Source organism: Myotis nattereri (genome assembly GCF_964212035.1).
Source record: "Myotis nattereri genome assembly, chromosome: 5".
NCBI classification, from domain to species: domain Eukaryota; kingdom Metazoa; phylum Chordata; class Mammalia; order Chiroptera; family Vespertilionidae; genus Myotis; species Myotis nattereri.
Genome location: NC_138080.1, coordinates 89,640,647 through 89,664,327, shown reverse-complemented (window position 1 = coordinate 89,664,327; position 23,681 = coordinate 89,640,647).

The window sequence follows — 23,681 nt, the reverse complement described above, 5'->3', positions numbered from 1 at the left end:
ACAGCAGGTCAGTGCTGTACTGGAAACAGACCCAGGTATTCTGACCCCCAGCACAGTGCCCCTCCACGGCATCTCTGAGATGGCAGAGGTGGACCCTTTGCCTGTGCTGGGTAATAGTAACAACAGAAGGACTATTTATTGAGCATCAGTAAGTGCCAGGCACCATGCCAAGTAGTTTGCATGCACAGGTCTCCCCACTTTTGAAAGTTCACTTTATACCACTTTGCTTTTAGGAAAGACCTACATTAGTACCTGGTTTTGCTAAGGGACAGATAGAGGATTTTCGCTTTTATGAAAAAGGCAAAGAATCCAGTAGCTTTCAGCATTTGTTTTGCCATGAGCCCTTAGAGGGGCAGTGTGTACCCTGAGCAGGGAGGGTGGCCTCACCAAGCTCCTTTCCCAGGAGCTACGCTCAGCATCTCAGCATCAAGCCATCGCAGCTTTGCTCTGTGTCTTAAGTACCTGTGCTTCATCCCAATCTATTTTGTGCATCCGTTAGTAAGATGCGTCCTAAGTAATTGCTTCTCTGCTTTAAGCTACTTCTGCTTAAGAAATGTTTCATAGGAATGTTCTACTTTCCGATGGGGGTGGGGACCTGTATTATCTCAGTTCATCCTCCATGAGGTAGAGTTGGATTGTTACCTCTATTTTGCAGATGAAGCACCTGCAGCTCAGAGAAGTGAAGTCACCTGCCTGAGGCCGCCCAGCAAGGCAGGGCCTGCCTGCGTGGAAGTTCTTTGCTCTCCAGCTGGGCCAACCTGGGAGGATAGTGAGCACCCCCACCCCCATCCCAGGGTTTTGCTTAAACAAATAGCTGCTTCTTCTTTCTCTGGCTTCATCGTGCAAAAGACCCTCAGGAATCCCTTATGACCACCTCTGGGTGGATCACCCCCCATCAGAGACCCGTGCCAGCCCTGATGTGACACCCCCAGCTTCTTCCCAAGGACACTGAGACCTTGTTTGAAAGTCCCAGGCTGAGTGGCTGAAATCGCAGGTCCTCCCCTCTGACTTGCCCTTACCTCCCAGGGCCTCGGTGCTCCCAGGTGACCACTAGGCACTGGGTGGTTCAGAGGGTGGTCCAGCGATGGCACTGTGACCACGTGTGGGTGGGGAAGCACCACCCCCCTCCGCCCACCACGTCTCGCTGGCGCAGCCTCTTCCTCTCTGACAGCCCCTTATCTCTGGGAGCGGCTGTTTATCGGACCTCTCCTTCCCGCTGGCTCCCCGGGTGGGCCCCTCTTCCCTCTGGAAGTCCTCCCTCCGGGCTGCTCCCACACACCCCACCGGGGCCTCCTGGGTGGGGTGCAGAGAGGATGGCCTCATAAAGATCTTGGTGATAACTGGGTTTTTAAATCAGGTTTATGGCCCTGGGAGAGAAAAGGTTCTGGGCTCAGCTTCCTGTTGGAAGTGGTTTACTGAAGAGTAGCTGGTCAGCACCAGGCCAGCATTAGGCCCACCTGGACTGCGGGCTAGTCCCAGCCATGCCTCCACCTCATTCCCTGACCTTGGGCAAGGAAATCTCCCGCTCTCAGCTGTGCCTGAGGTGCAAGCAGGGGTGGTAATTCCCACCTTGTTCACCTTCAGGGGCAGATGCGAGGCTTCTGTCAGGTGTCTTTGCAGCCCCTCCCTTCCCCTGGAAGTACCTTCCTTTTCTCTTCCTGCCCCTCCAGAGGCTGGGGCGCCATCTGCTGTCACCGCCAGGTACTACTGGAGGGCTCACTGGCTGCTTGGTCTCCGTCATGGTCCCAGCCTTGCTGATTCTCCTTCCGCTCCCCGTGGGGGAACAGTGCCCCGGAGGACGGAGGCAGCCCCCCAGAACACTGCCACTTAGGGAGCAGAGGGGACAGAATGTCCTTATCCGAAGGAGCACTGTGTCTGACCCTCTGTTCGAGGAGTTAGAGAAGTCAGGGGAGGAAAGGAAGGTTCCAAGGTGAGTCAGTGGGCAGCATGGGCTGGGGCCCAGAGGTCCCAACTCCCTGTCAGGTGCTTTCCTGCAGCCTCTCGGATGGTTGGGGGCAAGCAGCCAGCCCATGGTGAGAGAATAGGATGGCCTTGGAGTCAGAGCCAGAGGCCCCATTCTAGACTTGCTGTGTGCCATTGGAGCAGGTTCTGGCCCTCTCTGGGACCCAGTGTGTCTGGTGGGGGGAGCTTTGTGGCCTCTGAGGATCCTGCTGTTCTGATGACCTTGACACACCTGCGTAGGGCACACAGGACACACCCTTGTTCCCTGGGGCACTGGGGCTGAGGCTAGCTGGAGAGGCTGAGGTAGGCAGGGTCTTTTTTTATTATTATTAAGTATGTTTTTATTGATTTCAGAGAGGAAGGGAGAAAGAGAAATATCAATGATGAGAGAGAATTATTGATCGGCTGCCTCGTGGATGCCTCCCACTGGGGATTGAGCCTGTAACCTGGACAGGTCCCCTGACTGGGAATCAAACCATGACCTCCTGGTTCATAAGTCGACACTCAACCACTGAGCCACGCTAGCTTGGTGGCAGGGTCTTGAAGCTCTTCTATTCTGGGACCGTCAGGCCTTGGTGGCTACAGTCTGGCCCAACAGGAGCAGTCCTAGGTGTCTAGGGCAGGCATGTGGCCTGAAGTCCCCACTGGTCCCTGTGCTCAACTAGACAGCCACCATGCTTCGTGTCCAGGAGGGAAAGGGGCAGTTCCCCCTGCATGCCGCACCTGGCTCCCCAGCTGCAGGGATAAGGATCTTCCTGCTCAGGGTGTGCAGTGGGGAGCACACTGAGCTAGAGGTCAGGTGTCCGGCATTCCAGGCCCTTTCTCTCTCTGCTGACCTCATCCAAGTCCCCTCTGTGCACTGGGCCCCAGTTCCCATGCCTGTACAATGGACTCACTCTTAGGACTCTTGGGGCCCTGATATCCATCCAGGATGACTGTGCTGAGGCCTGGGACATGTGCGCTGCTTCCTCGGCCCAGGAGGAGCCTGGGGTGGGGGGTGGGGGGCTCAGTGCTGGGAGCGTGGGAGAGACAGATGTGGTGGCCGCTGGCCCTGCCTGAATGAGTGCTGAGCAACCTCCTGAGAATTCTCCCACTCAGGCGCCCTTTCCGGACCCCTTGTCCGCCCCCCCCTCCAAAGCCCGCCCCACGGGGAACTGTGGCTTCCGGCTCTCACAGGGTGGGGGGGGGAGATTGAGGTGGGGGTCAGTTCAGCCTGGTTCCCTCCTCCAGGGAAGAGCACGGGCCTGAGAGTACAGACAAAACACTCATTTCCAGTCCTGGTGGCACAGTCACTGAGTCATTGGGCCTCAGTCGTCCCGGCTGTAAAACAAGGGGTTGCCCCAGCTTCCGGGGGACTTCCATGACAGTAGCTACCCAAGAATCCGTCACCTTGTGTGGATTTTTCTTGCTTTTCTCTGTCCCTTGCATAAAGTGCTTGCTGTGCATCAGTTATTTAGGCCTCTCAACAACTCTGAAGTAGGCACTTGTGTCCCCATTTTACAGCTGAAAACACTGAGGCTGAGACAGCTCAGATCAGGTCATTTGTCCAGGCTCCCACGGCTAGGAAAAGGCAGAGCTGGGCTGGAACCGCCCACATCAGAGCTCCCCTTGAGCGTGCCACCGTGCAGTGGGGAGGGGAAGTACTGAACCCCAAAGCTCAGAGCTCCTCTCTCCCTCTGCTCCACATCCCACTGCCTGGGGCAGTGTTCCCCACATGCTATGCTCACCCACTGTCAGCCCAGCTTCCCCCAAGACAGGGCTCCCAGCATCTGGGCAGATGGGATACTACTAATGGCGCCTCCTGTTCACAGTGGGGCTGGGGCCATGCTGACCACCCCAGAATGTCGGTGTTGTATGGCCCATGGGCACTGCCCACTGCCCACCCTTCAGAGTGCACAGTGGAAGCAGAGGCCCAGTGAAGGCGAGCTCAGCCCAGAGCACACAGTGAAGGGCTGCAGCCAGAGTGAGGGAATCCCACTATTTCAATCGTAACACTTCCAGACACTGTATTAAGCCCTTTAAATGCGTTGCCGCTGCTTCACTTTCCGGAGGAGCAAACTAAGGCTCAGGAATCTAAATGACTTGCCTGAGACCATGCAGCTTGGCGCTGCAGAAGCTGGGATTTGAACCCAGCTCAATCTCTAGTTTCTGAACCTGCCCTGTCAGTCATGACCCTTCTGCCTCCACTGTCCAGCCCTCAGAGAGCGTCCTATGGTGTTCTGTGTGACTCTGCACCCCCCAACCCCATCTCAGCTGAGAGGAGGTGTAACCGCCCTGATGCCTGCCAAGGGTTAATGGTAATAGGGGCTAAGTGATTCCAGATGGGCCAGCCGGGCGGCTGGGCTGGCCGGAAACTGGCGGCCGCCAGCTTCCCAGGGGAGGCACCACCAGCCACCCCCTCCCCTCTCTGCTGCATCTCTGGTCCCCAGCTGTCCCCTTGCCCTGGGGCCCACAAGCCTCCTCTCTTTAGCCAGAGTCCAACTCCAAGGAAGTTGCAGACAGAGCATCCCAGGGGCCTACCAGCGCAGTGAGTGCCCTGTACAGTTGGGGAAACTGAGGCTCAGGGAGGACAAGGTACAGGCCACAAGACAAGTCCTCGGCTAGGTCTCCTGACTCCCAGACTAGTTTGGGGGGACTAGGGATTGAAACACCTCCTACTGCCCCTGAGCTAAGCTGTCCCAGCAGATGGACCAAGACTTCAGAGGTGAATGACCAAGGCAAATGCCAGCAGGGGGCGTTGTAAAGACTGATGGAGTTTTGGGCACAAGAAATCCCTGTGCGGGCTGACCCTATGGTCTTTAAAGTGCCCTGTATTCCCCTATGACCCCGAGGCCACAAAGCTGGGCCAGGCCCCCTCTCTTGGAGGCTGTCTTGGCCCCCACCCTGCAGCCTGGGGTCAGTCTGAGACCCCTCTCCCTGTGTGGCCCAGCCCTGATGCTCTGCTGGGCAACCCCCACTGGGACAAGACCAAGCAATGACTGTCCTGCCTTCTTTCTAGGTTATCCCTTCCGCTGTCCTGTAGTTGGCACAAAATCCCAGCTCAAGCAACCCCCTGCCCCGTGAGCAGGGCTTGAGTGAGTCCCAGGATGGGACGAGGGTAGGCAGAGGAACAGGCTCTGTCTAGTGTGACCGGGGACACTTCCTTCCCCTCTCCGGACTCAGTGTCCTTGCGTATAGTAGTGGGGTAGGGGGTGATTCAGATCAACTCTCTAAGCCAGTGATGGCGAACCTCTGACACGCGAACTCATTTTTTTTGGTTGATTTTTCTTTGTTAAATGGCATTTAAATATAGAAAATAAATATCAAAATATAAATCTTTGTTTTACTCTGGTTGCAAATATCAAAAAATTTCTATATGTGACACGGCACCAGAGCTAAGTTAGGGTTTTTCAAAATGCTGACACGCCAAGCTCAAAAGGTTCGCCATCACTGCTCTAAGCCCTTGTAAAATGGTGCCCGGCTGGCCGGCATGGCTCAGTGGTTGAGCGTCAACCTATGGACCAGGAGGTCACAGTTCAATTCCCAGTCAGGCCGTATGCCTGGGTTGCGAGTTTGATCCCCAGTGTGAGGTGTGCAGGAAGCAGCCGATCAATGATTCTCTCTCATCATTGATGCTTTTATCTCTCTCGCCCTCTCCCTTTCTCTCTGAAATCAATAAAAATATTTTTTTAAAAATTAAATGATGCCCTTTGGCTTCTAAGGGCCAGGCATTTGTGACTAGAGTCATCTTATCTGAGGAGGTGAGGCTGGGAGAAGTGAGGGGACGAGGACCCCCAGCAGTGATCCTGGAGGAGACCCTGGTGGGGGGGAGGGGAAGGCAGGAGGATGGAAATGGAATATAACAGGTACTCAACATACCTGTTGAGTGACTGAATGAGAGACAGAGGAAGGGATAACCTAGAAAGAAGGCAGGGCAGGAGAGCTGGTCTACACTGCAGTGTGGGTCTTCCGCGGGGTCAGGTCACTGTGTCTGTTCCAGCGTGCCCCTCACGGGACCTGATTTTGCTCCAGTTCTGCCATTGCGGTGTGAGCTTGGGAAGCTCATTTCTCTCCTCTGGGCTTCAGCTTCCTCGTCTACCAAACGGGGAAAGAATCCTTCCCTGGAACGCCAGGAGCTTTGACATAATAGAAAGAACTACGTCTTGAAATCTGAAGTATGCTGGTGACCTTAGACAAGTATTTCTCCCTTTCTTCACCAGTTCACCCCTGGGCCTTGCTTTCTTCTTTTGAGAAGTGATTGATAATCTTGGAAGATCTTTTCATCTTTTTCAAGTCACCCCTTCTCAGAAGCCCGCTCTGATTTCCTCCAACCTCAGGTAGATGCCCCTCTCAGCCCCCTGCCCTCCCTTGGAGTCCCTGCCTGTACGTTGTCTCTCTCCCAGCAGCCTGGGCGGCCCTAGGGTCAAGGACTGTATCCTACTGGCTACTGCATTCCCAGCACTCAGCACGGTGTCTGGCACATAGTAGGTGTTCAACATACTGGTTCAGTGAATGGATGTTGAGTGAATCAACTGTATAAGTGATCAGAGCTCTCTTTATAGGTGGGGAAACTGAGGCACAGAGAAAGGACCCGCCCCCAGGTGCTCTGGCAAGGGGAGGCTGCCACCCGAGACAGGCATTAGGCTAGTGGGGCTGGGGCACTCTTTAATAAAAGTGACTCAGCGGCTGGCGTGGGCTGTGGAATTTCTAAACATCCCCTCACATCCTGAGAGAGCAGGCGGCGGGAGGGAGAAAGCAGAGGGAAAAGAGGAAGAAAAACAAGAAACTTGGGGGGAAAGAAAGAGAGGAGGAAAAAAAACTAAAATTGAAAACAGACACACGAGGCGTCCACCCTCCCAGCTCCACCCGCCCCCCTCTTCTCCAGCTGGGCCAATCAGAGGCCGCCCTGCAGCCTTTCCCCCTAAGTGGGGAGGGCAGGGAAGCCCACAATGGTGTGAGCTCTGGGGGCTGCCAGCCGCCCGCCCGCAGTCCCCGCCTGCCCCCGTCTGGGACCCAGGATCGCTCAGTGAGGAGCTTGGACTGGGAGAGGAGGAGGACAAGGAGAGAGCTGGGCCTTTTCTGACCAGCACCCCCCCGGGGCAGCAGCCTGTGTGGAGCGACACAGACAGCCAGACCCAGGGCGGCCCCTCCTGGCTACCCTGCTCCTCCCAAAGGATGCTTTGGGCGTGAGGCCACTCCTCACCCCGCAGCCCCCCACTCTCTCCCCTCTCCAGAGGCTCCCAGAGCCCACAACAGTCCTTTCTGCCCTCCTACCCAGCGGCTTCCCTGCTTCTGGCCAGCAAAGACTTTCTGATAACAGGAGAGGGCAGTGAGGAGGACTTCCTGGAAGGGGTGACAGCCCAGCGCCTGGACCTTGCCCACACCAGAAGGCATCAACAGCAAGGTAAGTGCTCATACAGGGGGGAACCCCAACTCCTTGTCCTGTCCCCCTACCCCAGCCTGTGCCTTCTCAAGTAGGTCAAAAATGGAAAATATTTTTAACAAAACCAGATGGGAGGAGACTGGAGGCTGTGGGCAACATCAGGGATGGAGGAACCAGCTTTCTCCTCTCTCCTGCTTAGGTGCTTCTGCGGGAGAGTGGCCCAGGCCTCCTCAATCCTGCTGCCCCCTGACCTCATCAAATAAACCCCAGAAGTTTCTCGGTGCCATGCTGAGTGGGGGTCTCCAAAGCACAGCAGCGCCTGTTGGAGGTGGAGGCTGCCGGGAGGGGAGTGAGAAGGAAATTGGCAAGCAGGGCACACGGAAAGGGGACCTAGAAGGGGACAGGGGACCTCAAAGCCATAGCCGTGTCCCTTGGCCCAAGCCTTGTCCCTAAGAATCTGTCTGGCTTTAGGCCAGTAGGGCGCCAGGCAAACTCTGGGGATTTAAGTGGATTTGCAAATTTTCCAGATTCCTAAGATGTCCTTCCAAACCCCCAGTGGCTGGGAAAGTTCGAAGGCGAGGGGGCTGGGGCTTGGCAGGCCATGTTCACGCAGCTGGGGCTGGGGGTCAGGGACCGGGCCCTCAGATCTGGGGGCCCCTCTGTGAAGAAGGGGGATCGGCTGCTGGGCCCTTCCCCCTGGTCCCAGGCAGCTGCTCAGGCCTCCGGGCCAGCTGCCTCCTTCCACTGCTTCTCTACTCTATCCTAAAACAAAAATTGGATCACAATTCCGCTGTGCATCTTCGTGTAGAAAGGGCCTGTGGAAAGCCCAGCCTCCTAACGGTGGTGCCCCTGATGGACAGTCACTGCAGGCCAGGACTATGTGGAGTGCTCTATAAGTGTGATCTCGTGCAATGCTAACCAGCAGCTCCCGCCTTACGTGCGGGGAAACTGAGGCTCACAGCAGCAACACGACTACCACACAGCCAGTAAGTGGCAGAGAGCTGGCATGTAGTAAGCTCCCTGCGCTGTCACTGCAAACTTTGTCCTCGTGTTCCCGTTCCTTCCAGTCAGACCCCAGGATTCCCCCCCCAAGGAACTGGCACAATCTTGCCTGTGGACACGTCCTGCACTTTCCCTTCAAGGAGCCTTCCCACTCCGCCTCCTCCAGGCAGCCTTCCCAGGTTCTTCCAGTCTTCCAAGTGCTCGCCATGCCCTCCTCACTGGTGACTTGTTGCTTGGCCCTGTCTTCCCCTTTGTGTTCTGTTTGCATATCAGAGATCCTTCAGGCCCTGGGCTTCCCCATCTTGTGTTCTGTCCCTCGTGTCCTCCTATCAGCAACGGGGCTAAGAAAATGTCCTGGTGAAAGGGAGGAGGGACTGGCTGAGGAGCCTCTGTTCTCAAGTGTGAGACCGGAACCCCAGGCCTCCTGCCCTCCCTCAGGTAGCCTTCCAGAACACCGTGCAGTTCCCCCAGACTGCGTTTGTCTATGTCAAACCAGGAGGGGTGTCCCTGCCCGCATCTGTGATCCCACAGCGCACAGAGGCCTCTAGCGACATCGTCTGAAGTCATATAGCCATCCTGGCCTCCACAGCACTCGGGGACAGGAGGACCATGTCGGTCACTGTCATTAAGTGCCAACCCCATCCAGGCACAGAGCAGGCCTTTGGATCAGTATTGTTCCCCCTGCTTTGCCAACAAGGGAGCCAAGGCTGAGAGAAGCTGAGTGACTTGCCCAGGGTCACACATTAGAGTTGGTATTGAGACCACGGTCTGTCTGAATCCAAAGACTTAACCCCCTCGCTACCCTGGTCAGAGGGGAGCGTCGCCCTCTTCCCACAGAGCCTCTCCTGGCTCCAGCGCCAACAGCAGCAGAAAGTTCTGCATCGGGCCTGACCTGCTCCCAGACCCACCTGGCCCTGGCTTGGTCCTGAATGAGGGCCATCTGGTCAACACCCTCCCTTCAGCAGTGCTCAGGCAGCCCTCCCTCCTCTGTGGGAAGAAGAGCTGAGACTTGTAATTGCCCACAGATGTGGGGCAGCGGGAAGCACCATGGATTCAGAGTCAGGAGACCTGGCGCTTGCCCTGGCTCAACTCAGATCCATTGTGCGGCCAACCTCAGGCCTGTGTCTTCTTTCTGGGCTGCATCTGTACCTGGAAGGCAGTGGGCACCGTCGGTAAACAGTGCCAGGTTTGGGCATCCGCTGACCATGCATCATCCCCCATTCGGCTTCTGGCTGACTGTGTGACCCTGGGCCAGTGCTCTGCCTCTCTGGCATTGGTCCCCAGCTCTGTGAGCAGCAAGGCAGTGTGTGAGCTCCATGAGCTAACAGTGTAGGTAAGACTGTCAGCACAGTCCCTGCACTTCATGGGCTGGACCCAATGTCATTGTCTGGGCAAGGGCCACGCTCTCCTGCCTCCTGCACAGAACAACTTGGCTATGAATTTCTTCTGCAATCTGCAAAGGGCTATGCCCCTGGGAGGGACCTGGCCACCAGTGGCATTCTAAAGGCTCATGCCATCTTCCAGGCACAGTCTGTCTGAGACCAGCTGCCTCTCGGCTGAGGGAAGGGACTCTGGGTGTTTTGCTCAGGACAGGCAACTGAGTCTGGTAAAGAGAGAGGAAGGAATGAGAGGGTCCCCAGACATCCCTGAAATACACCCCCTGCCTACCCCCCATTTTTTGCACATGGTTCAGACCCTGCAGTCAGTGGACCTGGGAATGGAGGAGACCTTCCTCCACTGCTTTCTGCCATCCTCCACCCCCACACACACCCCATGAGCCTCCCCAGAGGCTCCTTGGCTGGAAAGCAGTGTGTACAGGAGGATAGAACGGACGAGCCCTTTCTGAGCACTTCCATCATGTTTTACATCCATTCCCTCGAAGGTCACTGCCGTCTTTCTCAGCTCTCAGAACTGGCCAGCATTCAGTAAGTGCTTAAATATTTGCTGAACTAATTTAATCATTACATCAACCTCCAGGAGTAGATCTAAACATTCTCTGGGTTACAGATGAGGACATGCCCAGAGAGGTTAAGTCAGTTGCCCCAAATCCCACAGCAAGGAAGTTGTGGAGCTGGGACTTGCACCTGGGTGTTTCTCACTTCAGCGCCCTGAGGAGAGGCTGGGTGGGGCTTGGGTCCCCGCTACAGATCCAGCATAAACTCAGAATGTGCCTCAGCCGTGGGGGTGGTCACCAGACCCTGAAACTCACCTCGGATGCCGGTGGGGGAGTCAGTCCCTCTCGGGGCCTTCGTTTTCCCAATAGTAAAATAAGGAAGTTGACCTAGACGATCTCTAAGCTCCTTCCAGCCCTAAAACAATTCCAGGATTCCGGGCCAGTGCAGCCCAGGTTGGCAGCCGCACCGGCCCTGTTGTGTACTCAGGGATCATGCATATTTAACTTCACGGTGGAAGCGTTTTTTCTTCCCCTTTTTCTCCATGTTACAGAAAGTGGTCGGGATCGATGACCACTAATGGAAAACTGTTACCTGCAATAACTAGGAGAACTTTCGGACAGTTAAGAGCAGCCTGTTAATGCACTCAGTTTCCCAGGGAGCAGAGCCCGCGTGCCCATTTTCCCAGGATACTGAGGAGGGAGGGTCGGAGGTGCGCCTGTTAGGGTGTGTGTGTGGTGCTGTGACCTCATATGCTCTGATTTCAAGCGGAAGTAAGGCTTTGGCCAATGGTAGATGGACACCCGGTGGGGTCCAAAGGCGAGGTGCTGAGACGCACCTCTGGTGTGAGGATGGCAGAACTCACACACTTGTTGATTCCAGTGTAGAAGTCCACCTCAAGTCCCTCCTAAGACGTCAGGTCCACCTCACGTCTTGGGAGCTGAGGGCAGGAGAAGTCTCAGGCAAAGGGCTTCCTGAACCCTCAGGCCCAGGTCTCAGGCTCCATCCCCGCTTCCCAGATGCTTTCTGGGCACCCCGCCCCCAGTCTAAGCAATCAAAGTGTATTGCTTGAGCTGCATTGATACCTTCTCTTCGCCTCACTTCAGATCAGCGCTATTTGATGTCTCAGGTACCTTTCATCTGGAGGCACCAGCTTCTCCGCCCTCTGATGGGAAGGGCTGTCCCTTGGGAGGTGAGGGCAGCAGGGCCAGGGGGTCAGACAGTTCCTGAAGGTCAGAGATGAAAAGGATGTTTGTGGCCACTGTTCAACTTCCTTATTGTATGGGTGGGAAACTGAAGCCCAGAGAGGGGGGATGCGCCTCAGGTTATAGGATTGCAGCATAGCACTGAGCCTAGGGCCCAGGCTGCAGGCATGGCCTTTGCTCTGCCACCGAGAATGCTCAGGCTGCAGCTCTCCCCGGCCACGGCCACAGGCAGAGCTTGGGTTGAAGAGGAGCAAGGCCCTCCTGACAAGTGGTGGGAATCCCCCTAGGTAGTTTTTGAGCCACACAGCCTTTGGTTACGTGGCTTCTCCATTCTGGCCATAATTTCCTTTTATGTAAAATGGGGGGAGGGCCAGGGAGCAGCAAGGTGACCCTAGAGGTTCCATCCAGCTCTTCCCTTGGCCCCTGAGAGCCCCTGGCAGGCACGGAGAGGGATAAGCAGACTGGTGGGTGGATGGAAGGCCTGATGGACAGACGGCCTTCCCTGTAGTCCAGGGAGCAGGGGTGACTTCACGAGCAACCCACCAGCGCAGTCACAGAGGCCTCCATGCGTAGGAGGGTCCTGCACGTGAAATCCTTCATCCTGTCTTAACAAGGGGCCCTGCATTTTTGTTTTGCTCTTGGCCCCCACAGATTACATAGCTGGCCCTGCCAGGGAGTTCAGGCTGGGTCTGAGGTGGCTTCATCCCCACACTTGGTCTCACTGCCTCCTGTCCCTATTCTATCCATGCCCTCTCACAAAATGCCAACCTGTGCCTGCCTCTCTCCTAAGGGAGCCCCCCCCCCTCCCCCATAGTACTTGGAGTTGCACCGTTATGGCTGCCCAGCCAGCAGCTAGCCCCCACCTTCACTATCAATGTCCTGAAAATTGGCTTCCTTGTACGTTCAGGCAAAGCTCAAATCCTGGCTTGGCACCCCAAATCTTTCCCAAAGTGACCTCTGTCCTCTTCCCTGCCTGTCACCTACCTCTTCATGGAGAAGCTCCAGTTTCTAGCCTAACAGATACCTTTCTGCCATTTCTCCCAGATGCCTTGAGATCGCCCACTTCCCTCACCCCTGTGGAATGCCCTTCCCTGGCATCATCCCCCCAAAAACCTAAACCTGAAGGCCACCCCCTTCTCCATTGCAGTCATTGTAATCATGCTAGTTACCATCTACCGAGCACCCGTTCTGTGTCAGGAGCATTTCATCACCGTCTTTAGCTCTCACAGCAACGGGAAGGGAATCTCTTCTGCCATTTTCCGGGAAATTGGAACTCAGGGAAGTTAAAGTCGGTGGTCACACAGTTGTGAGGCAGCAGGACTGGCACTTGGTCCTGGGTTAAGTGGCTTCAAGCTGGGGCTGCTGCCCTGACCGGGCTGGGGTCCCATGCACTTCAGTGTCCTGGGTGGCATCAGGCACAGCATGCTGGCATCAGGGTTCCATGTGTCTGTTCTGCCCCCTCACCAGCCTGTCCCATCACCTCCCTGGAGGAGGAAGGTCACCCTTGCCTGCCCACCCCAGTTCCCCAGCCTGGTGAGTTCTGACTGATCAGGGCAGCTGCGGCCCCAGGCATGAGAACCAGAAGAGCTGACCCTGCCTAACCATTTGACCTTTCATGCTGTGTAAGCATCGACTGAGTACCTACTGTCACCCTAATCCCTTCTTAGGAACTTGGAGACATCCCAACAAATTGTGAGGTAGGTTTCCTCATTTGTGGGAAATCAAATGAAGGGACTAAGACAAAGGTATAGGAAAGAGCTTGCTGACAGACAGTGGGTTGGAAGGTCGTTCGACGTGGGTTCTGGTCCTGGCCGGGCCTCTAAGCCCCTGAATACCTAGGAGGACTACCCTGCCCCCACCCGGCCGCGCCTGCTGACAACACCCATAACAACAGCAGCGCCCCTTCCTGAGGAGCCCTTCTGGGAGGGGTTTCCTGCGACTCATTTATCACATGTATCCCTTTGCTGACAAGCCTAACCAGCAGGGTCTCGGCCGTGCACTCGGTGCCAAGTGAGTGAGTGAGTGAGTGAGTGCCTCTCCCCTGAGTGGATAAAGAATAATAATATCGTGACCACTGACTGCAGAGGGCTGTACGCCAGGCCCTGCTCTAAGCATTTTTCTTGTATTAACTCATTCGAGGCCTCCACCAGCTCCCACTTTCAGATCAGAGAGGCTGAGGACGAGTGAATGGGAGAACTGGGGTGAATGACTGAAGAGCCGGGGGCAGGAACAGATGCCGCCGAGACGACGAGAAGGAAGTGAAACATGGGAGCTTTCTCCCCTCCGGCTCTGCTGCCCAGGAGGGCTCTGAGGGGAATCTCAATGCTCTATAATTGGCACCAATTAATAGCTAGCTACCCGGGACCGTTTGCGGGCTCCGGGCTGGTGGGGGAAGGCCGCGTGCTGGTGGGTCAGTCCCAATGGCCTGAGGCCTGCCTGCCCCTGCCCACTTGGCTCTGAGAACCCATTCTATTTGTGGCCCCCACCCCTGCCCAGGGCTGATCCGGGGCTGGCAGCAGCCCGGGGAACAGAAGGTTTGCTTGTCTGTGCCTGCTGCACCCCCACCTCCTCCCCAGCCTCAGCCTGGGACCCCTCTCAGGGGCTCCTTTGGCTGCCAGGGCCTGGCGCTCTCTGTTGCCATGGCACCGCCGGAGATGAGGCTCTGGGGGTGGGGTGTGAGGCAGGGCAACCGAGGGATGGCAGAGGCCTGGAACTCTGGAGCTACAGAGAGAGGCCCAGGCCCCCTGTGAACAGTGGTAAGGAGTGCTGGGGCCCAGCAGGGGCAGGCCTGGACCCTAGCACAGAGGGCCTATGGCAGAGCTGGCCACACACCCTGCCTGACTACTGGGTGCTCCAGCTCAGAGGCCCTTGGAACAGGCCTCAAGGCAGGCCAGGGCCCCACCGGCACTGCCCCTGTGCCCCAAGCTGTCCTCAGGGAGGACTCCTCTCCTGCACCCGTGGGCTGACCCTCAGGCTCTGCGGTGAAGTTGCAGAAAGGTTCTGAGCTCTATCCCCAGCTTGACTTTCACATTCCCAGGTGAGCTGGAGCAGGCCCCTTGTCGCTCTGCACTGCAGTGAGGGGAGGGACAGGGCTCCGAACTCAGGGTCCTTCCATCCCTGAGAGCCTGGTTGAGGGTGAACCCACCTGGGAATGTTTCTCGGGACACAGACCTGCTTCTGGGTGGGAGACATGCAGGCTAGCATGGCATTTAAGCATACAGGCTTGGAGTCAGACAGGCCTGAGTTTGCATCCCAGCTCCATTGCTTATTGGCTGTGTGACCTTGGGCAAGTTACCAAACCTTTCTGAGAGTCTGTTTCCTTCTCTGTGGAATGGGAACAATGATTGTACCCACCTCACAGAGTTGTTGTGAAGATAAAAGAGAACCGCTGGGCCATCTCATTTAGCAGAGTGCTCTGTCCCAAATTAGTAGGGGCATCGGTTTGTTTTCAGATTGTGGGGCATCAGGACAATGAATGAGAAGAAAGATGTCCTGGGTTGGTGGGGTGGTTGATGGACAGAAGCAGGACCCGTGAGTAGAAGATACAAAGAGATAAATTGCGCTCAATGTAATGACCATTTCTGAATAGCCTAGCATCTGAGGACCCTGAGCTGGCCAAGAATGGAATGGGCCTCAGGTGAGGTGGTGAGATTCCTGTCACGGGGAGATGTGCAAGTGTGAGATGGACAACCTCTTTGTTTGCAGAGAGGGTGGGGGAGATGTGAATGGGGAGTACTTATGGCCCTCCCAGTTCTAAGGCTGTGGGGCTCTATGAAAGATGGCATGGCTGTCTCCCCCCCTGCCTGCCAGCATTAGCCTCACTCAGCTGAAAGGAGGGCCTCACTCAGATGAAAGGAGAGCCTCACTCAGATGAAAGGAGAGCCTCACTCAGCTGAAAACAGGGTCAAAGGACAGGGCTGCTGACTCGTGTATTGAGCTGGGACTGTGTGCTGGTCATCTTTGCCTCCTGCATTAGAGAGGCTGTCCCCTGGGCGTTGCACCTGTGTGCTCTGAGGTCAGTCTGCTCAGGATCGAGCACTGGCTTCATCACTGGCCAGCTCCGCAACCTTGGGCAAATGATTTAACCTCTGTGTGTCTCACTTTCCTCATCTGTAAAATGGAGAGGCAACACTGACCTCATGGATTGCTCTGCGATCATTCCCATAAAGGGCCCAGCCCAGGGATGGGTGAGATGAACTAAGTCAGCGGTAGCTATTATTATTCTTGTGGTTATTGTCAAGGCCTTTAAGTCCTTATTCTTTTTTGAAGGACCTGTTGGGGGCCTAGAGGGGATCCAGAGGACTCTGATCCAGGGATCCACTGGGCCTGGGCAGAGCCAGGCCATTTGGCCTGGAGGGTGGCCGCGGGGACGAGCAGGGAGGCCAGCGAGGCGCCTGAGGAGGCAGGAAGTGCTTGCTCTGCAGCAGGTGGACAGGGGCGTGCAGCTGGCCTCTCTTCCTCACGGACCTCCTTCTCGGGCTGGTTCCCAGCCTGTGTGGGAACCCAGGCCCCCTCCTCTAGGTCACCAGCGACCGTGAGGCACACACTGAGTGCTTTCCCACGAACTGTTCCAAGTAGCGGGGGCCCGCACAGCTCCCCTACCCCCAGCGCTCACACTCTAGCAGTTGAGGGGGTGTGCAGCAGGAGGAGGGGGCTCAGGCTGGGGGGATCAGTCTGTTCTTTATCAGCCTGGCTCCGATCCAGACAGATGTTTCATTTTATTCTGAACTTCCAGAAAATAGGTCATTTTTTTCCATTGTCTCCCTGGGGAGGCCTCCCGGGGAGAGGAGCACGGAGTGAGTGACGAGTGTGGGGGCCTCACATGGGCCCTGGGGAGCTGGGAGGGCAGCAACCTCCCTCCCTCAGTCATGATGAGCTGTCTGCAGGGCCAGGGCGTGAAGGTTCCTAAAGGCTGGGCTAAGCAGCCGGCCTCTAACAGTGGTCCCCCTTACCCACGGAGGATGCAGTCCAAGCCCTCAAGTGGATGCCTGAGACCCCGGATAGTACCGATCCCTCTCTATGCTATGTTTCCCCCTGTACATGTGTACCTATGAAGAGGTAATTTATCGATTAGGCACAGTGAGAGAGTAACAACAATAACTAACAGTAAAGTAGAACAACTGTAATAATACACTGTAATGCAAGCTATGTGACTGTGGTCTCTCTCTGATAACTGATCTGAGGATAACGGAGGCAGCTCCTCAGTGACTAGTGGGCAGGGGGCACGTCCAGTGTGGATGCGCTGGACAAAGCGATGATTCACGTCCTGAGTGGGATGGAGGGGGGAGGTGCAGGATTTCATCGTGTTACTCAGAACGGTGTGCGATTTAAAACTTGGGAATTGCTTATTTCTGGAATTTTTCATTGAATATTTTCAGACTGTGGGTAACAAGCCGCGGAAAGCAAAACTGCGAGTAAGGGAGCCAACTGCACCTGGGGGTGATGGAGCGCCAGAGGAGGGCCAGGGAAGGGCATGGCCAGAGGGTGTTTCAGGAAGGCTGAGAGGTGAGAAGAGGTGGGAGGGGACGAGCTGGAGGTGAGGAGAGGGGTGCAGTGGGGCAGCCAGAGGCCACCGGCCACCGCGCTTATGCTGGAACGGGTAGGGGTAGGGGGTCAGAATGATGGTCCACGAAACTGGCACCGTCCTTATACCCACTTGGACTTCCAGGACAGCTAGAGTCCGTGCCAGGCTCCAACTTACCGATTTCTGCTACTTTGTTTGGGGGACCTGGCAGGTACCTGGCAACGTGAAGGGCCTCTGGCCCTGCCGCAGCGGGCAGGTCAGGCCTGGGTGGCCGAGCTGCATCACTGTGACTGGGCCACGCTGCTTTCCCTCTCTGGCCTCAGTGTGATCCTGGGGCCTGCGGGGAGATTCATGTGTAAGGGTTGAATGCTGAGCCTTCCCTACAGATAGAAGTGGGGCATAGGATTGAGGGGGGCAGGCGGGAGCCCCACAGCCTCAGCCCCTTCCCAGGTTTCTACCTCCCACCTGTCACCGACCCTGCTCTCCTGCCTGGCTCCCATGCTGCAGGCTCACACCTACATCTCAGCCCACTCCGGGTAAAGCCACATGGGCCGCACGCTGCCGTGTCCAGCCTGTGCCGCCGTCACTCCCGCACTCTCCCAACTGCTGGCGGAGGGCTCCATCTCTGGCTCCAGATGCCTCTTGCCCCCACACACTCCCAGGCCTGGAGCTGGCTGCCTTCTCGGAGCTGAGTCATGACATCCTGGCTAGGGCCCCTCCTCAGCACCCCACCCCACCCCCACCCAGCATTCCAACTCAGCACAGCTGCCTTCTAGAGCAGGGTCCTGAGAAGTGCTCCCAGGACAGCCCTGCCCACCCCATGTACAGATGGGGAAACTGAGGCCCAGAGAGGGGCAGGTCCACACTACTGGTGGGTGACAGAGCAGAGACTAGAACCCACGTCCCCTTACTCCCAGCCAGGGATCTGTCCCCTGAAGTTTGTCCCAGAGGCTGTGAAGTGCCCCTGGCGTGGAGGAGAGAGGACTAGCCTGCTGGTCAGGAGGCCGAGTCCGTCCCGTTTCTGCCAGCATCTTCACAAGCCACTCCTCTGACACGTCTCCAATCCCCGCCTGGCTGGGATGGTGCAAGAAACGTGACTTTGATATAAAGGTCTGTGCATAGCAGAGCAGGGGGGGATCCTGTGTGGAAGGAAGGGGCAGCCGCTGTCATCTGAGCCCTGGGGCCTTGAGCCACCAGACTCACATCTGAGGCAGGGCTGGAGGCAAGGGCTACCCAGTCAGGTGAGCTTCGGCTCCCCACCGGCCACCTGAGCCCAGTCAGAACACTGGGACCTGCTGCTGTCCTGCTCTCAGGCTCAGTTTCCCCATCTGTACAATGGGGCTGAGGAAGGGGGCTGGATCGGCAGACGATCCCCGCGGGCGTGGAGCTCTGACATTCCAAGACTAACCCCACGACCCCATGCCAGGCCTCCTCCTCCCTCTGGCATCTTATTTATTCAGAGCATCCCTGGCACCCCCTTCCTCCTCAAGGCAGGGCTCCCCCCACCCCCATCTCAAAGCTATTTCTGCCCAGCCTGTTCCCTGCTGCTGGAGTGAGTGCCTTCTGTCCCCTCAGGTGGCCACAGCCCCTCCGTAACTTTAACCAGCTCACTGGCAGCTCTTCATCCTGCTCCTCCGCTTCATTCTCATCTTAGCATTGCCCAGCATGCACCCACCAAGCCAGCAGCAGGGGTGGGGCTCCTTTATGACACCTCTCCCTCCAGCCCCCCAACATCTAATCAGCAGGTCCTGCTGTTCTCAGCTAGATGAACCTCAAACCCATTTGTTTCTATCCGTTGCCCCCCCCCCCCCGCCCGTCCCCCGCCGGCTCAAACTAAGTCAATAGAGAAATGCTGGTAGAGTTCTCACCCTGGCTCAGTCTCTGCTCTCTGTTCCTAGGCAAGTTCCTTAAGTGCTCTCTGCCTCAGTTTCCCATCTAAAACTGGAATGATCACTGTAATTAGCTCATGGAGTCGGCCGAGGAGCAAGTGAGTCTAACGCATGTTGGGTGCAGCACATTCACAACACCCTGGCTTTGTGGCCTGTCTGCACACATGTGGATGTGTGTTCAGAGGAGTTCAGGGTCCCGTGTGCACATGTCCTGTGTGCATGTTGTATGTGCACAGGTTGTTTGTACATATTTGATTGATGTGCCACACACGTTGCACTAGGAGAGCACACAGGCAGTAGTCTGCTATGTGTGCATGTGCTGGGCACAGTGGGAGCTGTATGCATGCGTGTTTTGTGTGGACGTTGCGTGCACATGTTGAGGGTCTGCATGAGGGCGGGCACACACATGGCCCGCTGTGCACGGCTGTGTTTCTGAGGGGTGTGTGAACGAGTGCGTAGGCAGGAGTCTGTGCTGTGTGCGCACGTGCGCGCGGTGCGCAGGCCTCTGCCACTGGCAGCCGTGCAGGCCCCCCTTCCCCTTCCCCCCCCCCGCCCCCGCCCTGCCTGTGTCGTGGGAGCCTCAGGACCCCGAGGGAGAGAAGCTGCTGTCGGCGGATGTGGCCAAGATGGACTGGATTTATTTAGATTAAGGCGGTGGGAAAGGAGTGGAGACTCATGTGTGCAGGAAGGAAAGAAGGCTAGGGCTCTGAGAAAGGCTCCCCAAGCTTGCTTGCTCCCCTGGACTTGGGGTCCTCACTTTGCTCCCCCAGGGGGTCCCTCTGATTCACTGTGAGGAGCTGGGCAGTTACTTACTCCATCCTTGGACCTCTGACCCCCAACCTGGCTAAAATAAAAGAAATCATGAGGGCTCCCTGGCACACGGCATTCTTCTCATGGGCAAAGGGGGCTCCCTCTCTCTGTTTCAGGGGCCTCCCTGGGCATGAGAGTTCGGCAAGTAGGGGGGATGTCTGTTCCCTGACTGGGACTCCCACCTTGTCCCAGGTATCTCTCCCCCTGAAGAAGGGAATTGTTGCAGGCAAGCCCCTCTCTCCCTCAAATCAGCTCTCTGGCTCTCTCTGGGTAGCTGGACCCATGGCAGCCTCTGGGAAGCCCGACGAGGTCCAAAAGGCGTTGGGTGGACAGCTAGGGGTGTCAGGGGCTCATCTGAGATGGCCCAGGAGGTCATGTCCATGTGCCTCAGGCCACACTCTGGTCCGTCCCAGGCCTGTGGCCTGTGGTCCATCCCACCCTTCCCCTGCCGCCTCCTGGATTTCCATGTCACCAGTTTATCTGAAAAAATCAAGCCCAGAGAGGGAAACAACTTGTCAAACCTCACACAGCAAGCTTGTGACTGAGTGGTTGGGGAAAGCAGTCCTTGAAGAGATGGTTACGAATTCTCACATGACTCCAGCCTCAGAAATGCAGCCCCTCCTTCTCCTCAGCCCCCAAACCACCTAGCTGCGGGAATTACAGTGACATGAGCCTCCTCCTGGCAGCTTTAGGGCAGGATGGCTCTTGGAGATGGGCCTTTGTGAGGGCTGCTGGCTCCTTGTATGGATGGAGAAACAGAGTCGCAGAGCGAGCTAGAGATTTGCTCCGTCTCAGGGGGGTCTGAGGTCCCTGTGACTAGAGCCAAATGCCCATTTCATGAAGAGAGAAGCCAGTCCCAGATCCCCAGGAATCCACACTCTCTCTAAGGTGTCTCCACTTTCCCAAGCTCCTCTGACCAGCCTATCTATCCTCTCCCCAGCGTCCAATTCTTCTGCCTTTTTGCTGTGTGACCGGGCCATGATTCTGTCCATCTTTGAACCTCTGCTGCTGGTTCAAGAAGACCCCTCCCAGCTGAGTCTCAGAAACTCTAAGCCGCCCCCAGCCCAGGCCCAGCAGGAGAGGAGCCAGGGTCAGGGGCTGCTGGCCCAGGGGGCCCAGCCCACACAACCCAGGCTTCCAGAGCCAGGCCAGCCCCAATTGCAGTGACCTCCCATCTCCAGGCCAGCCGACCAAATTCCTCCTTTAGAATAATAAACAGTGCTGCCAGCCAAGGAGGCTGAGAGGGGAGGGCAGGGAGGCTGAACTGACCCCCTCCCCCAGCCTCGGCTGCTAATGATTTTCTTTGGCTGAGATCTCTGGCAGGAAGGGGGGAGTCAGAGGGGCACCCACCGAGGGGCAGATGGGCCTCTGTGGGGGCTGCTGGCTCCACCATGGCGCTGCTCCCTCCCGTTGGAGGAGGCCTGGCATCCAGCTGGAGGGGCTGGGGCAGGAGGGATGGGGGAAGGAGGGGGTGCATCAGAAGGGCTGGGTTTTCAGCCTGGAACAATTGGGAGAGGGGAGCAATGAGGAGACCCTTAGGCAGGCTGCTCTGAAGGGATCAGGAGAAGGAGGAGATGAGTAGATTCACTCACAGAGCTTATCAGGGTGCTGGGCAGAGGGAGACTGGGTGTCCACAGGCCAGGATGCTTACCTCTGCCCCACCATTGAGTAACCCCAGCTTTGTAAGTGGTACACTCAGCATCACCTCATGTTGGGAGCTGGAGACGAAGGCCACAGAGAGAGTGATGGTGCAGAAGGTAGCCCTGCTGGGGCTCAGACCCGGACCCCAGCCTTGGACTGGAAACTGAAGGGGTGAGGGTGGGGGTGGGGGTGCAGCGGGGATGACCTGGGTGTGGGCTGAGGGGCAGGCCGGGCTGGGCAGCCACTCAGAGAAGTCAGCAGACCCACAGCCCCGGGAGGCTCCTTGTTGCCTCGTCACGTGGCTACTGCCCACACTTCTCGCTGTGACTCCCATCTGCTTCTGGGCTCCTTCCCGCCCATGCGGCAGGCGGCCCCTTGCAAGCCTGGCTCTGGTTTGGGATCCTTGGATGCGGCGGCCACAGGAAGAGACAGAACAAAGACGCTCCCAATTCAGCCTGTCTTTCAGGGAGTGCCCTGGGTGCTGTCGCTTTCTGTCCCCATCACTGTCTCCCCTCTCTCCGCCTCTCTGCGTCTTCGTCTCTCTCCGCCTCTGTCAGTCCAGGTCTCTCTGTCGCTCTCTCAGACAAGCTCTGCTGTGTGACCTCGGGCAAACTTCTTTTTCTCTCAGAGCCTCAGTTTCCCCATCTGGACACTAGGGGTGGGGTGGGTTCAGCAGTCTCCACAGACCTCCCAGGGCTTACTGTGCAGTGGGGCCTCCCCGGGTCCCAGCCCCCGGCCCCTCTCCCCTGGGCCTCCCTGTGCAGCTCAGGACCGAGGGTAGGGGGCCAGGTGTGGGGGTACTCCCCCCGCATTCCACAGCCCTGACTCCCCCGCTTCCCTTCCCACAGCCACCTCCACTTCCTGTTGTGCTTGTGGGGCTGTGGGAGTTCTCTGGGTTCTGGCTTACCCCCTCCTTCTCCTCCAGGCCTTTCATCACACTTTCCCAAATATTTGTGCTGGCAGATAAGAGCCTGGTATTGGAACTGTCACCAGGAGGACAGGCTGTTAGAGCTGGTGGGCCCCTGGACACCATCCAGTCCAAGCCCTCCTGCCCCGGGCTCCCCCCCCCCCCCCCGCGCCCTCCCCGCTCCCCCCCTCCCCCCGTATATACAGAGACACTAAGGCCCAAAGAGAGGTGGGGGCTCAGCCAGGATCACCACAGAGCCAAAGAAGGGTCCAGGCTCCTTGAGGCTGTGCCTCGTGCAGCGGGAGGGGACCCATGGGCAGGGGAGACCCCTCGCCATGGAGCACGGGCAGCCTTTGATTTCGGCACCGTGGATATGAAGGCTCGGTGGCCCAGGCGGGGCTCACTCTGCAGGGCCCAGGTGCGAAGATGCCCCTGCCCGCCCCGGGCTCTGACTGGTCCCTGTTTAACTCTGCAGGACACCATGCTGCTTCTGAGTGCCATGCCAGCTCCTGTCCTCAGAGGTAGGTAGACGGGGGCCTGGGAGGGGCCAGGGGGAGTCACTAAGCAGGACCCTGGAGCTGGCAGGGTGGAGCATCAGAGCCTGGGAACCCAGGGGCACTGCTGTGCTCTCAGCCTCAACGTCCTGCCTTTCCACTGCCCACCCCTCAGCTCACTAACCCCAGTGGGTGCCCTGCTTGCCCAGAGCCTTTGGCTCAAATCCTTGCTTGGCCTTCCACCCCCATGTCCCTTCACCAGCTTTCCCACCCAACTCACTAAGAGTCACCCAGCCTCCCATCTCTTCTCAGCACTTGCTGGTATTGGTCTGGCATCGGTCTGGCCGGCCTGCTTCCGGTCTGGGACTCCCCACCCTGCCTGGACCCCTCATTGGCTGTGCACTCCCAAGTCCTGGCTGGGCTTCTCTCAGCACACCCTTCCCTCACTGCCCAGTACATATCCTCGGCTCTCCAGGGGCTGGGCAGCTGACCAAGCAATCAATGGGCATTGGCCATCGATGACTAGGTGACAGCTTACTGAGGATGGTTGACTGGCTGGGGGGTGTAGGGTGGCTGACAGAATCCTTCCCCAGGGGATGTCAGCATGGGAAGTAGAGCCAGTCACTTGGCAGCCCCCAACTCCCATCCGCCTGAGTTCCCAGGGGTCTCAGCATCTCTCCTGCCTCAGTCTGCCCCACTCTGAGCTACCTTGCCCCGCCCTCCCCAAGCAGGGCCACCTCTGGGCTTTGGGCAGAACCTGGGCAGCTGAGGCAGCTGTAGGGAAGAGGCTCCGAAAGTGACCTGGGAAATAATGCAGGAACTGGAGGCTGGGAACGACTTCCCAAGGATTTCCTGCCGCCTTTGTGAGAACGGGCCCGCAGCCTGAGGCTGCCTGCTGAGGGACTCGGAGGCTGGGGGTGGACAGGCACTGAGGTCAGAAGGCCAGGAGGCCCTGGGCCCGGGCGCTGAGCGAGCAGGCCTCCGCCCCATGGG